General features: G+C 31.5%; 1 protein-coding gene across 9 annotated transcripts in view; it reads right to left on the bottom strand.

Moving 5' to 3' along the window:
* Positions 1 to 12,247, bottom strand: part of LOC127706775 (liprin-beta-1-like) — a 187,263-nt gene that overhangs the window by 49,861 nt on the left and 125,155 nt on the right. The window lies entirely within an intron of this gene.

The raw sequence follows: 12,247 nt of genomic DNA, 5'->3' as shown, positions 1-12,247 counted from the left end.
TATGTGTATAGGAATCAAGATGAGGTATGTGTATAGGACTCAAGTTGAGGTATGTGTATAGGACTCAAGATGAGGTACTTGTATAGGCCTAAGATGAGGTACATGTGTAGGACTAGTACTCAAGATGAGGTACATGTATAGAACTCAAGATGAGGTACAGGTATAGGACTCAAGATGAGGTACAGGTATAAGACTCAAGATGAGGTACATGTATAGGACTCAAGATGAGGTACAGGTATAAGACTCAAGATGAGGTACATGTATAGGACTCTAGATGGGGTACAGGTATAAGACTCAAGATGAGGTACAGGTATAAGACTCAAGATGAGGTATATGTAAAAGACTCAAGATTAGGTACATGTATAAGACTCAAGATTAGGTACATGTATAAGACTCAAGATTAGGTACATGTATAAGACTCAAGATTAGGTACATGTACATGTATAGGACTCAATATTAGGTACATGTATAAGACTCAAGATGAGGTACAGGTATAAGACTCAAGATGAGGTACATGTTTTAGACTCAAGATGAGGTACATGTATAGGACTCAATATTAGGTACATGTATGAGACTCAAGATTAGGTACATGTATAGGACTCAAAATGAGGTATGTGTATAGGACTCAAGATGAGGTACGTGTATAGGACTCAAGTTGAGGTATGTGCATAGGACTCAAGATGAGGTACTTGTATAGGCCTAAGATGAGGTACATGTGTAGGACTAGTACTCAAGATGAGGTACATGTATAGGACTCAAGATGAGGTACATGTATAGGACTCTAGATGGGGTACAGGTATAAGACTCAAGATGAGGTACAGGTATAAGACTCAAGATGAGGTACAGATATAAGACTCAAGATGAGGTACATGTATAGGACTCAAGATGAGGTGCAGGTATAAGACTCAAGATGAGGTACATGTATAGGACTCAAGATGAGGTACAGGTATAAGACTCAAGATGAGGTACATGTATAGGACTCTAGATGGGGTACAGGTATAAGACTCAAGATGAGGTACAGGTATAAGACTCAAGATGAGGTACAGGTATAAGACTCAAGATGAGGTACATGTATAAGACTCAAGATTAGGTACATGTATAAGACTCAAGATTAGGAACATGTATAAGACTCAAGATTAGGTACATGTATAAGACTCAAGATTAATAAGACTCAAGATTAGGTACATGTATAAGACTCAAGATTAGGTACATGTACATGTATAGGACTCAATATCAGGTACATGTATAGGACTCAATATCAGGTACATGTATAAGACTCAAGATGAGGTACATGTATAGGACTCAAGATGAGGTACATGTTTTAGACTCAAGATGAGGTACATGTATAGGACTCAATATTAGGTACATGTATAGGACTCATTGTCTCAAAATTAATTACATGTATATGACTCAAGCTAATGGTACATGTATAGGAGTCCTATATTCTCACTTGATTAGTAAGAATGATCTCTGAAAATAGTTATGCAGTCTAATTCCACATTTTTCCTTTACAAACTTATACTTCAGAAAATACTAAATGCAACTTTGGATGGATAGATGCATGGATTGGTGATCAAGACCAGTGACAAATATAACATGCATATCATGATGAGAATATGTCGTTCTGATATGATTATAAACCCGGCTGTACATTCAACTGACAAGCTCACCAGGTCTTTTAACTGGATACTTAATAGGGTAATTTCAGTCCTCAATAAGACATGTCATCTTACCAAGACACATTATTGTCGAGCCTTCGACTTTTGTCGAAAAAGCGAGACATAGCGATCCTACATTCCGTCGGCGTCGGCGTCGTCGTCGTCGTCGTCGTCGGCGGCGTCCACAAATATTCACTCTGTGGTTAAAGTTTTTGAAATTTTAATAACTTTCTTAAACTATCCTGGATTTCTACCAAACTTGGACAGAAGCTTGTTTATGATCATAAGATAATATTCAAAAGTAAATTTTGTAAAAAAAAAATTCCGTTTTTTCTGTATTTTACTTATAAATGGACTTAGTTTTTCTGCCAGGAAACATTACATTCACTCTGTGGTTAAAGTTTTTGAAATTTTAATAACTTTCTTAAACTATCCTGGATTTCTACCAAACTTGGAAAGAACCTTGTTTATGATCAAAAGATAGTATCCAGAAGTAAATTTTGTAAAAAAGTAAAAAATAAATTCCATTTTTTCCGTATTTTACTTATAAATGGACTTAGTTTTTCTTCCAGTTAACATTACATACAGTCTGCAGTTTAAGTTTTTAAAACATTTATTAGATTCATAAACTATCCTGAATTTTTACCAAACTTGGACAGAAGCTACTTACAATCAAAAAATAGTATAGAGAGGAATATTTTTATTAGTTTTTTTTCTCATTTCTGTTGAGTCTGCGATTAACAGCAAAAGTAGGCGAGACACTGGGTTCCGCGGAACCCTTACGAATTTTTCTTATTCTGAGCTGGCGTGTTCTTGCTTCTAAAGGGAAGCAGCAAATAATTTTTTTTATTTCTTTGGTTTGACCTGGCCAGAGATCAGACCAAGAACCTCCCACTTTTTAGGCGAGTACATTACCAAGAGATCAACATAGCGACTTTTTGGAGTAAATAATAACCAAATTATACTACTGTAGTTATCCAAGTTTTGGTCATGGCTACTTCTTTTGCATCATGCCATTCGAAAGGAATACAGGCTTTAAGAAGCAGGTCAGATTTATATGCCTATCAATCTTAATCGCAATGAAAATGTTTCAAAGTAGTTACCATGGTTATGACAGAGTCTGGTTTAGTTAACTTGGAATTAAACTGGCAGATAAGTTTAAAAAGAATTTCATATTTCCCTGCCATTTATGCAAGTGTATTGGCATTGTATTACTTATACATGTACAATCAATGAAAGCACATGTATGTATCTTGATTATGGCACAACATACCCCCTACCAACAATTAGTTTTCTTATTCCTTTTATTCCTTTACTTTTTTTTTTGGGGGGGGGGGGGGGGGGGTGGGGTGGGGGGAGGGGATTGGTGGCCGAGTGGTTTAAGTAGTTTAACTGTATTACTAGCCTGTCAACTTCAACACTGAGGTTGTGAGTTTGAACCCCCAACGTGACAGGTGTGCTAGACTCCAATCTAAGTAGATTTAAGGTTTGTCAGTTTTCATGCCAAAGGTCTGTGGTTCTCTCAAGGCACTTTGGCTACCTCCAGCAATAAAACTGAATGTTTAGAAATAGCCAACAGTGCTGAAAGTGGTGTTAATGTAATGGTAAACCAATTGTTCATCAGAAAACAATTCAAGACCTCTATGTCTTGTATTCACTAGAAAAAGTCAAGAAATAGAAATGTTTAAATCATTTAAATTAACTTTTATATTCAATTTAATTATTCAGCACCAAAAATGACATTGGGCACAATAAATATTTATAAATTTTGTACCTTTTCACCTGCTTCAGTATGCTGTTCTCATTTACATCAGAAATGAACATTTTAAATGCACATTTCACCTGCTTCATCAATCTTTCTGAATATACATATTGAAATTGATCATAAATGCATAATTGATAGAAAAAAATATACAAGGACGAAATCTGGGTTAACGAGGGGGTAATTTCTCATCTATTTCATGACAAAAGCAATAGATTACTGCACTCAGGTAAAAATATAATTTGTTTGTTCTCGAAATATCATATTAAGTGGTTTTTGGCAGCTATAGTTGATAACTGTAAGATATTTGTATATGAAATGGTATTTCCAGATGAGAAGAAATAAATGATCAACAAAAAATTCTATACTAATCTGTTTCAGTGGAAAGAAAGAAAACACACCAGCTTCAGGGGAGGTTTGGCACAGTTCTTTGCATCAAAGTCATGAAGAAATATATCATGAACATTATATACCAGTACTTTACATTTCTAAACCGAAATAATCATTGACAGATTATGTATTTCAACAATGTTTTGTACATCTGTAGAATATCCTCCAAAGTCAAAATTTCAAAACGTTTTTCAGGGATACACCATGTTTTGGTTGGAGAGACCTGAAATCCATTTTAAAATTTCAATGAGTCTGTTTTTCTGACTCAGTCAGTATAATTTTCAGTTTGTGACCATTTAAAAAGGACGCTTCACTATTGAAACGGCATGCATGATGTCACAAATCTTTTTTTTCTGAATGGACGAAATAAAGGAATTGAACAAACACCAAAAAAAAAAAGATATACAACTGTATGCTACAATAAAAGGAGAGCATTAAGGACATAAAATCAAAATTAATAAACAGCTTCACCATAAGCACATGATACGCCCGTCGCATTTTTTACAAATAAAGTTCAATAACTTCTCAATGTCATATCAGAAATTTGTGAAAAACTAAAGGGAGGTTATCTTACTTAATATAAACCAGTCACCAAAGTTTAATGAAAACTGCTCAAAGCACTTTAAAGGTATTGTCTGAAAACTAGAAAATCACCCCTTTCTTATGAATAAAATCCCATAACTCGGAAGTGTAAAATCTAAAATTTATAAAAACTGATGGGGAGCTTACACATCAATAGATTCTCCAAAGTTTCATGAGAACTGCTGAAAGCATTTTTGTGTTATTGTCCAAAAACTGGAAAATCCCCCCTTTTTAATGAATAAAACCCCATAACTCAGAAATGTAAAATCTAAATTTTTATAAAAAACGAAAGGGAGCTCACATCAATAGATATGAACAATTCACTAAAGTTTTATACAAATTGGTTGAAGCGTTTTTGAGTTAATGTCCGACATTGACGTCATGTTGACAACAGACAGACAGACGAACGGACACGGTATTCCATAATACGTCCTGTAAACGGACCTATAAAAATGATATTATCCAGATACATTTTGTGAATAAAAATAATTCAGGTAAAGAAGGAGTCATTATCACCACTGTAAAATTGTTTGGATTTTGTAATCTTACCCTTTAATACACGAGTAGGTAAATATCACTGGCCAATTCATTAGATCTACCAGGTCAATATTAGGCTATTAAAAGGTTGAGTGCTATAAATATATCTTATCGACTAAAGCTTCCAATGCGTAATAATAATCTCAAAGAGTACAAAATATTATACTTGAAATAGATTGTCAAAATACATATATCGCAAATTTAATTACTTGTCAAAAGGTGTATTATATACTTGTTTAATATTATAGATCATAATTTAAGAAGTGGTGTTTCCTAGATGAAATGAAGAGTCCATGGATTCTAGATCTCATCTAAGCTAGATGCAAGTAGTCTTGGACAAACAAGGTATATTTTGTGGTAAATGGACAGAAAGTCACAGGACAAAAAGTTACAGGACATAAAGTCACAGGACATAAAGTCACAAATTTGATAGGAAAAAAAGTCACAGGACAAAAAGTCACAAATAGTTTGTTGACAATTGTTTGAATATGTAAGAGAAAGATCCTGAAATATATTTTTTTTATTACATATATTCATTTTTAAGTTTAGGAAATCGTTCATAAGCCTTGATAAATGAAAATTTATAAAATTTTAATCATGCAAAGGATATATTTCTTGGCACCAAGAAGCCATTTAAGGATCAAGCCTCTTTGACATTTTGTTTTCATAGCAATTATTTGATCATTATTAATATTTGTACGACTTTGCCCCCAGCAGAGCTATAGAAAAACAGTACATTAACGGGTGTTACACAGACACTTTTTAGATGATACACGGACACTTTTTAGTTGTTACACGGACACTTTTTATGAATAGAATCACTCGTGCATGATCAGTGAGTTCAAGGGCACTTTAAATTTCAATAAGATTTGAAGTTTTTGTTTCACCGACATATTTCCTGTCTTTTTTATTAAAATATTTACATTAGCATCAATATTTTTTTTTCAAACAATTCCAGTAAATTACTTTTCATATCAGTACACTAAGGGGTTGACCATTTAACTTCAAAAGGGGGGTTATGGTTTTTTCTTAAAAAAGATATTTTGATCCCCAATTTTATGAGAAAAAATTCGTAAGGGTTCCGCGGAACCCAGTGTCTCGCCTACTTTTGCTGTTAATCGCAGGCTCAACAAAAATGAGGAAAAAAATTAATAAAAATATTCCTCTCTATACTATCTTTTGATTGTAAGTAGCTTCTGTCCAAGTTTGGTAAAAATCCAGGATAGTTTATCAATCTAATAAATGTTTTAAAAACTTAAAGTGCAGACTGTATGTAATGTTAACTGGAAGAAAAACTAAGTCCATTTACAAGTAAAATACGGAAAAAATGGAATTTATTTTTTACTTTTTTATAAAATTTACTTCTGGATACTATCTTTTGATCATAAACAAGGTTCTTTCCAAGTTTGGTAGAAATCCAGGATAGTTTAAGAAAGTTATTAAAATTTCAAAAACTTTAACCACAGAGTGAATGTAATGTTTCATGGCAGAAAAACTAAGTCCATTTATAAGTAAAATACAGAAAAAATGGAATTTTTTTTTTACAAAATTTACTTCTGGATACTATCTTTTGATCATAAACAAGCTTCTTTCCAAGTTTGGTAGAAATCCAGGATAGTTTAAGAAAGTTATTAAAATTTCAAAAACTTTAACCACAGAGTGAATGTAATGTTTCTTGGCAGAAAAACTAAGTCCATTTATAAGTAAAATACAGAAAAAATGGAATTTTTTTTTTTACAAAATTTACTTTTGAATATTATCTTATGATCATAAACAAGCTTCTGTCCAAGTTTGGTAGAAATCCAGGATAGTTTAAGAAAGTTATTAAAATTTCAAAAACTTTAACCACAGAGTGAATGTTATGTTTCTTGGCAGAAAAACTAAGTCCATTTATAAGTAAAATACGGAAAAATTGGAATTTTTTTTTTACAAAATTTACTTTTGAATATTATCTTATGATCATAAACAAGCTTCTGTCCAAGTTTGGTAGAAATCCAGGATAGTTTAAGAAAGTTATTAAAATTTCAAAAACTTTAACCACAGAGTGAATATTTGTGGACGCCGCCGACGACGACGCCGACGGAATGTAGGATCGCTATGTCTCGCTTTTTCGACAAAAGTCGAAGGCTCGACAAAAATGTATTGTGGTCAAGCAGATGACAAAATAATGTTTTGATTCCTGATTTTCCGAATACCGTATATAATAGTGCTAATTTCGAAAAAAAAAATATTTGGGTGATAGCGTTGAAAAACTAAATAATTTTCTTACTCAGAAAAGAACATATCCCCCTTTTGAAGCTAAATGGTCGGTCCGTAAATGTATTTGTTTTCACTATATGGACATGAATAGTATTCTGGACAATGCTGAAAGTAAAGAAATGATGATACCGACGTTTATATTTCAATAAAAAAGACAGGAAATATATATATAAAAATCAAATCTTATCAAAAGATAAAATCCTTATCAACTCATCAATGCACGATTGATCCTATAGATAAAAAGTGTCCGTGTAATACATGTTCAAATAGGCAGCAAATCTTGAAAAAAAATCATTCAACTTATGTCATAAATTTTGGACGGTGAGCTGCGATTGGATCATATAGTAACACGTGTTTAATCCTGATCAACACTATTAGAGACATATAAAAACCTATAAGCATGAAATTTTAAAAAAAAATCCAAAATATATGCCTACATATATCTAATAACAAGACTCTATCCATTTTTTCATAACATTTCATTCACTAAATATAATGAAATAGGAAATTCATTCTTTTGATACATTTATATTGTTATTGAATTCATATATAAGTTGAATTCGTATGTATTGAATTCATATATTTGGCAGCAAACGTACGATTTTTACGATTTTTTAAAGGGGGGATGGGGGGATGGAATGGGACATCCTGCATTTTTTCAATAAAAAAAGGATCAAGCCTGTTTATTCTAAATTTATTTTAACCCCCCCCCCCTTTTCCGTTTTTTCCCCAATAAAAATCAAATGTTAGCTTGTTTACCTCTGAAATCTTATTAATACATTACTTACTTGCGAAGTTGCATTTTAAAAAGTCTCAAAATTTATTAATGTGTACAACATTCATCTTTTACTTGAAATGGTTCTTTTTTATAAAATTATTAGATTCTTGAATTTTTTGAGAAAAAAACTCTCGGCAGAAGGGAAGTGAAAAAAAAATGTGTTTAAACTGTAACTTACATTAACTGGTATATGGCTGTTTAAGTTTCTAAAATGTTTAGTTTTGATACCTCTTCTAAATGCAAAATGTACTGCTTCTTTCTTGAAACGTCGTACAAATCAGATACAAAACAAAGATAACAAAGAAACAGGCCGGAAACAACCTGCCATATAGTTTTTCTGCACTTGTAGTCAGGTCAAGGTCCTCGGCTATCGCCTCGGACCTTGACCTGACTACTCGTGCAGAAAAACTATCTGGCAACGGTTGTTACCGGCCTGTTTCTTTGTTACCTTTGTATTGTATCTAATACTTATTGCATACATTTTAATTACAGAGTTGCTTTATAAATAATAGTTTAAGAAAAAAAACCAAAATATTTCTTTTTAAATTAGTTTTTTCTTGTTGAAAGAAAAATAATCTCAAAACTGAACTGTGACTTTTTGTCCTGTGACTTTCTGTCCTACATTCTATTTTGTGACCATATAGTTTGCTGGGCAGAACAGGAGGCTTTTAAAATATTCATATATATGTAAGACAAAGCATAGCTTTCTACAGTAAAGCATGCATCAGTGAGTTTACTTTAAAAAAATCAATTAAATGTACTAATACACAATTTTGAATTAAAAAATAACAATAATTTCCATAAATAAAATAGCAACTTGACTGGCTTGAGCAAAATTATTTACCCCAAGATGCCGTCCAATGTAATTGGATATATTGCATTTATTATGTTTTTCCTAAAAATAAGGTCAAATAGATGAAAGAACTCCTCCTTTAGCAGGTGTTAAAAATAGAAATCTATCATTTTGTATTTACCATAATATTGTGTTATCAATAGTGGTAACACCCTCATCAACATAGGGGTATCTTATACAGGTTAACAATTCTAATTTATTCCCTTCTTTCATCTTTACTAAAATTGTGCATCAATTTAGCCTTGCCATGTGCTTACTAATTTATTTCATGCACATGAGATTATTTATATGATTAATATCATTTTCTTACTAATAAATTGAAAACTTACTCTTTCTTTTATACCCACTTTCACTGGCATAATGGAAAAATTCACTTTAAAAATCACTTAAAATTTTACAAAAATCCTAAAATTATAAATTGTCTTTCAGTGACACTTTAAGGTTAACCTATTCCTCAAACATGTCATATCTTAATTACTTTATTATACAAGTAAATACTGAAGTTACATTCTACCTCAGGGGACCAGGTAAAAATTCCTGTCAAAGGGGAGATAATAACTGACAGCTTCCTTGTCAACTTAATTAAATCCCAGGTGTTAAAATTAAGTAATGTCTTTGATGTTGAGGAAACTTTAAAATTGTGATTTATTGCCAATTGCCTTCAAAGGGAGGCTACCTGTGAAACCATACAAAGATAAGATGGATCATTTTTTTTTTTTAATAAAAACACAATATTTGTATAAAAGCTTTTATATTTTAGCAATTGATTATTTTAAAAAGTTCTTTTATTTTTTAAAAGTTAAGTATAAAGGAAGCATCTGAGAAACACATGTGCGTTTAATAGTAATAGAAATGACACAGGTGTCATAAGTCTTTATTCACTTCTTCTTTAGATAAACAATATACCATCGACATCTGATGATTACATAACTTATTTGCACGATAATTGAATATATATTGGTTGAAAGTATTTTTTACAAATATGGAATTCTGTCATGTCCTTGAAATTGATCTTTTGCATATATGCACATATGCACATTTACCTATTATATTAACCTTTTCAAAAGTTGTTTTTACTTTTGATGGTACTAAAAATAAGAGAATTTTTCAAACAAATAATTTGCATATTTACTTATATTCTCACAAAAATATATTTGATATTTTACAATATAAAAAATTTATAAATGACACAAATACAAGATCTAATAGTTTTAATCGGTAAGAGGACAGAAAGTTTTTTTTTAGAATATATTTTGTTAACAAAATTGCTTTAAATTATAAATACAAAAGTTCTTTAAAATTTAAAAATGTTTTTTTAGATAAGTATTTTCTTATTCAAAGAAAAATTATCTTAAAACTGAATTGTGACTTTTTGTCCTGTAACTTTTTGTCCTTGACTTTTTGTCTGTGACTTTTTTGCCCTATGACTTTCTGTCCTACAATCGAATAAACCATATAGCCACACAAATTTCAGGAAACTCTGATACGTATTACTGAGTAAAATGTGATGAATTTCATACATGGTCATTATGTGCAAGAATACATTAATGGATATTCAGTAAACAGAAAGTTGAGGATCAATCGATATAAAAAGAGAACACCACATTCTTTATGTTCATGTCCCAAGTCAGGAGCATGATTTTGCCTGTCCCAAGTCAGGAGTATGATTTTGAGTGGTTGTCGTTTTTGCCCACTAACATGTTTGACCCCGCCACACTCTGTATGTGTCTGTCCCAAGTCAGGAGCATGCAATTCAGTGGTTTTTGTTTGTTACTGTATATATATTATATTTGTTTTTCATTTATTGTTTTGTACATAAATCAAGCTGTTAGTTTTCTCTTTTGAACTTTTTTACATTTGTCATTTTTGGGCGTTTTATAGCTTGCTATGCAGTATGGGTTTTGTTCATTGTGAAGGAGGTATCCGGTGGAGAGTTATCTCATTTGCATCATACCAGATCTGCTTGTATTTATAGAGTACAACATGCTAATATGTAGCTTGATATATAGCTTCCTATACATTTCTCCTTTGCAATCAGGCTAAATTTCCTGATTTTTAAATCATTTATTTCTTTCGGTTTAAAAGTGTTTTTGTACATTTAAACTTCTTGCAAACAATTAACTGAAACCGGACCGGGTGTAAATATATATATTATCTTCAATCATGTCACTACAACATAATTAATGTAAATGTATTATTACTATAGCAAAAAAAAAATGTATACACTAATGAGGGCATCTTTCCTAAACATGTTAAAATATTGGTTTTCTTTTCACCAATCACTTATTTTTTTTTTTTTTTGGGAGGGGGGGGGGGGAGGGGGCTTTCTTCTATTTTAAGAATCATATCTTATTTTTTATATCCTGAAATACCTTCATAATCATGCAGCCATTCTCACAACTAGGAAGTTTATTGTTCCCAGAGGCATCAACTATTTCCTGACGAGAAGCGGAGGTAAATAGTTGCTGTCGTGGGGGACAATAAACTTGCTATTGTTCGACTAGCCAGTAAATAAGTGTTTTATTATACAGAAAGAAACTGGTATACAATGTATACTAGTAGTTATTCTCTTAGTACTGTTACTCTTACAACTGTTCCAAGTGAAATGTTGAGTAACCCATAATTTTTTTAATTAAAGTGCACTACGTAAATAATTCCACGAAATTATATTCTGTATTGACGTCATAATATTTTGACTGAGCAAATAGCACAGTTGCATTATACACAATCATTCCTAAGTTTTGGGAGTTGAGTCCATTCAAAGGATGCAAAAAATACGGGAAAATTTCCTATAAAAAGCCTATTAACCAGTTAATAGTTTTTGAACGGTTAATAGTCTTTTTCAGACAATTTCAGAAAAATAGTGAATATATTCGTCTAAAATTTTATAAAGAAAATACATACTGAGGTATGATAATAACTGACTAATATTAATCCTAATTCAAACCTAATAAACAAACTGTATGCTATCGAAAGTATTGAGGTTCCTGTAAGACTGGGTAGGTAATTTACATTGACAACATATTTGCCAAAGCAATTAAGGAAGAATGCAAACATAATTTTGATGGTCCAATATATTTTTTTAAATGATAAATTTAATATATAGCTTTGCATGAAAACTTTTTAATTTGGGGAATTAAAATAAACATTGTTTTTTTTTTTATCAAAAAGGGTAATTTCAAGATAGTGACTGTTTCAACAACATGGAGGTTGCATACATGTGCTGCATTATGGAGGACAATTAAGCAAATGGAATTGATTTTAAGAAGATTTTAATTTCACTCTGATTTAGTTTAAATCACCTGTAATATTAATTTCAGTGGAAATTGCATACACTAGTCAACTGTATTGCAAATTGATACTTATTACACTATAAACCAAACATTATTCTATCCATCATGTAATTTTTCAATCACTTTGTTTAAATA

The sequence above is a fragment of the Mytilus californianus genome, unplaced genomic scaffold (assembly GCF_021869535.1).
Source record: "Mytilus californianus isolate M0D057914Y unplaced genomic scaffold, xbMytCali1.0.p SCAF_6, whole genome shotgun sequence".
Taxonomy (NCBI): Eukaryota; Metazoa; Mollusca; class Bivalvia; order Mytilida; family Mytilidae; genus Mytilus; species Mytilus californianus.
The sequence above is the reverse complement of the archived record's forward strand: the minus strand, read 5'-3'. Positions and strand labels throughout refer to the sequence as shown.